Source organism: Carica papaya, chromosome 9 (genome assembly GCF_054855325.1).
Source record: "Carica papaya isolate Zhongbai chromosome 9, ASM5485532v1, whole genome shotgun sequence".
Classification (NCBI taxonomy): domain Eukaryota; kingdom Viridiplantae; phylum Streptophyta; class Magnoliopsida; order Brassicales; family Caricaceae; genus Carica; species Carica papaya.
The window spans coordinates 14,895,311-14,899,192 of record NC_142317.1 but is presented as its reverse complement, the minus strand read 5'-3'; the positions used below and the strand labels follow the sequence as shown (position 1 = coordinate 14,899,192).

Genomic DNA, 3,882 nt, shown 5'->3' with positions numbered 1-3,882 from the left:
AGATTAAAAATTGAACAAGTTATGGAGTTTTGAAGTAACGGTATAGGCATGGGCCTAGCTTTAAGTGCGATTTGGACCTTTTGGGCCTTAAGGGGCCCAAATATGGTCATTTTGAGCCCAAATTTGGTTGATAAGTAGCTTAAATCATGAAGAGAAAGTGAAGATAAAATTATCTGGAAATTCATAAGAATCGAAGAGTTATGGATGTTTGAAATGAAGGCATGTGCGTAAAGTGCAATTTTGGGCCTTATGGGATTATGTGGACCTAAGGCGAATGGATACCAAATTTGGTATGGAAGCTCTTGAAAGGAGGATAAGACGTGAAAGGATCTAGATAAGATTAGAGTACTCTAAAATTACTTAAAGGCTAAGCAAGGAAGAGATATGGATAAGGATCAAGTTTGAGGAGGTTTAAATGGCCAATCATGTTTTGCCACCTCTCCCATGCTTATCAACTTGCATGGACATCACTCCCTTATAAATAGGGATGTGGGAAGATGGGAAACCCATTCTGGGGTTGAAAAAGGTTAAAAAGAGAAAGAAGAGAGAGAAAGAGAAGAGGAAAATGGAAGAAATCCAATAAAAGAGAGGGAAATTGATGGAATTTGGGAGTTTTTCCTTGAGGACACTCTTATCTAAATTGTGAGATGAAGAGAGAGGAAGGAAAAAGGAAAGGAGAAAAACAAAGAAATAAGAGAAAAAGGAGAGCGAAATCTCACAGCCAACAAAAGGAGAACCCGCGAGCTTAAGGTGAGTTTTCTCTTTCATTTTAATTTCATTTCTCTTGAAATTTTGAGGATGATTTTTAAGTGATATTAGTATTTTTTATATTAGATATTGCTCAAAAACATTTCGGACCTTTGCCAGATTTTCAAGAGAAAAAGTTTATAAATTAAGTCGAGATTCTGTCAGAGTTAATGCAGCATGTCCGACAAGGTATGCAGTTTCAAGTTTCTTTTCATAAAAACTAATTTATCTATCATCAGGATATTTTTGAGTGTAAAATAATGATAATTCTAAGGAAAGATGCTGCCAAAATATCGGTAGGAAATTGATGAAAATATAAGGGGAGATTCTGCTCGATTGAAAAGAGAAAATTGAAAAATTTATAAAGGGAGACTTTGTCAAAGTGACTAAAGAAATTTGAAGAAAAATGTAAGGGGAGACTCTTACAAAATAGAGAGAGAGCTTAAATTGATTGCACCGGACCTGAGTAAGTGGGTATTATGATTGCATGGCCTATGCAGTTTTCAAAGTGTTTTCATCAGTGTTTTTACGTATTTTCATATATAAAGTGCAAGTGTTTGTGAAAGTATTATTGTGTTTTAAGCGTTATTTTACCTATATATTTTGGGAAGTGATTTTAATAAGTGTGCATCACTCGTTATTAAAGTGAGTTGTTCTAAAAACACCTGCATGATGCTAGGCTTCAATGTGCCCCTATATAATCGTTCTGTTTTCGGGGGTAGTAAGAAAGTGATAGGTGTGACTTCATACATAACTGTTCTATTTTTTGGGTGCATTGGGAATTGTTAAGTGTTAAGTGTTAAGTGTGCATCACTCATTATCGAGGTGAACTGTTCCAAAAGCCTGTATGATGCTAGGCTTCATTGTGCCCCTATATAATCGTTCCGTTTTCAGGTGTACTAAGAAAGTGATAAGTGAGACTTCATACATAACTGTTTTATTTTTGGGTGTATGGGGAAGTGTTAAGTGTTAAGTGTTAAGTGTGCATCACTCATTATCGAGGCGAACTGTTCCAAAAGCACCTGCATGATGTTAAGCTTCAGTGTACGCCTATATAACCGTTCTGTTTTCAGGTGTAGTGGCAAAATGATAAGTGTGAATGCATACATAACTATTCTGTTTCTGGTTGTATGGAGAAGTGTTAAGTATTAAGTGTGCACCTATACAAGTATGATAGTAGGAAGATGTGAACGGCCCCCCATAGCAGTGATAGAGCTCATTATACAATGTAGTGAAGTGCATCTGTTCTCTGATTCTAAGACACATAGCTTGTTGTCCAATGTGGCGCACTGTACCAGTTGAGTGATCTGGTACATGGGAGAGTATAGCTCATTGTATGACGTAGCAATGTGTTTTCTGAATCGTTATTCTAATTTTAATTTTATACATTTATTTTTCAGTGAAAGTGAATATGTTTTTGAGAAAGTATATAAGATATATATATTTTGATGTGTGTGAAAATTATCTATATTGCATGTATTAGTTGTGTGTCATAATATCTGCTTACTGAGATAGTTATCTCATTCCCCCATCATTTTTTATATAGTGAGGATTCTGCTGCAAAATAGTAAGTGATACAGAAGAGAAGTTGAGAAGTTAGACTCTGAGATCGGGTTATCGGTTTGTACTTTTATATTATAAGATAAAAAAAACTTTAGAGCCTCATATATATGTATCTTATGTACATATTTCAAGAGATGTAACACTTTTGGGCACTTTGTATGTTAATTAAAGTTAATTCTTGTTATTTAATTTTGTATGAAGTGTAAGTATGCTCCAGACACGTCCTGTAAGAAATGGTGCCAGCCGCGACATGCTTAATGGGCTTGGAGAAATTACAAGGCGAAAGGAAAGGCCTAACTTTGGCCCAACCTTAAATGGCTTTAAGGCCATGTTGGGCCATAGCCCAAAAAGATCATGCCCAAAGGAAGAAAGTCAGCCCATACCATGCCTTGGGAAGACCAACACATGTGGGGATATATAGCATGCAGGCGTGCGGGGGAATAGATCCTATGCCTAGTAGAACGCACAAAGGGGCTCATTTGTGCGGACAACTAATGCCGCTTGCGCATGCAAGTCGCACCCACAAGGAGGCCTCTAGCACACGCCACACGCTCGCAGCAGCAAGATTGCGCGCGTAGGACAGCCGGCGATAACCTCTTTTTTGAGTCCAAGTTGGAGTCACTTCATCTCCTTTTCCAAACTGATTCATATGCAAATTCCTATTCAAAGTCAATGTAAATTCAACATAAAAAGTAGCATACAGGAAGCAAGTTTAATCCAAAAGTTCTACATTTATAATACCCGGACTTGAAAACAACCTGAGATAATTTTTTTTCCTTTAATTAGTAATTTAAAATAATTGATTAATTTATTTTATTGTTATTTAAGTAAAATTTTGAGAAAAAATGAATTAGGGACGAGATTGAAAATAATTTTAGGAAAAAATGGTAAAAATTTAGATTATAAGAGTGTTTTTGAACGAAAAATTGAAAACAGAAAGTCAAAGTGCAAATAGAGAAAGTTCGGCCACGTAAGACCGTAATCATCAGCCTCGATGAACCGAAGCGCGCCGCATGGCAAGGCGCGCTGACGTCGGTGCCACGCAGGAGGCCATGTTGGCAATCCATGTGCCCTGCAATCAGAAAGCCCATGATCAATCCTGCACGCGTGGACGATCTGGATCTGTTTCCCCCTTAGGTGCAATCGGACGGTTGAGATTAATTACAATAGACAGCCCAAATTCATTTTCTTATTAGGTGCAATCGGACGGACGAGATTGATCATGATGGACGGTCCAGATCAATGAGGGATGATTATAAATACTTCGCATCACATGACAACCCAAAACCTAGTTGCCAGCTCCTGCCGGAGAAGAAGAGCTAGATGCCGTAGAATGAGGCCAACCGCCGACTATCGCCGCATCGGAGCCACTACCAACTGTCGAAAAAGGTAAAAATCCTCCCTACCCACTCGAAAATCGATTTTAAGTATCCTTGTGGCCAAATCGGAGCAGGAGGGATGGCAGGTGAGCTGGAAATCATGGGTAAAGCTCAGCGAAGCTGCCACGGTTCAAACCTCAAAATCTCTCCGATGAGCCCCTACCTGATTTACATTTCATGTGATTTTTCGGTC

The 3,882-nt window shown here is 38.2% G+C and overlaps 1 long non-coding RNA gene across 1 annotated transcript; it reads left to right on the top strand.

Annotated features, from left to right (window-relative positions):
• Positions 1–483: 483 nt before the first annotated feature.
• LOC148240104 (uncharacterized) lies at positions 484–2,992 on the top strand. The gene is made up of 3 exons (XR_015816431.1): positions 484–750; positions 835–936; positions 2,294–2,992. It is a non-coding gene; the product is annotated as an uncharacterized LOC148240104 (long non-coding RNA).
• The last annotated feature ends 890 nt before the right edge of the window (positions 2,993–3,882 follow it).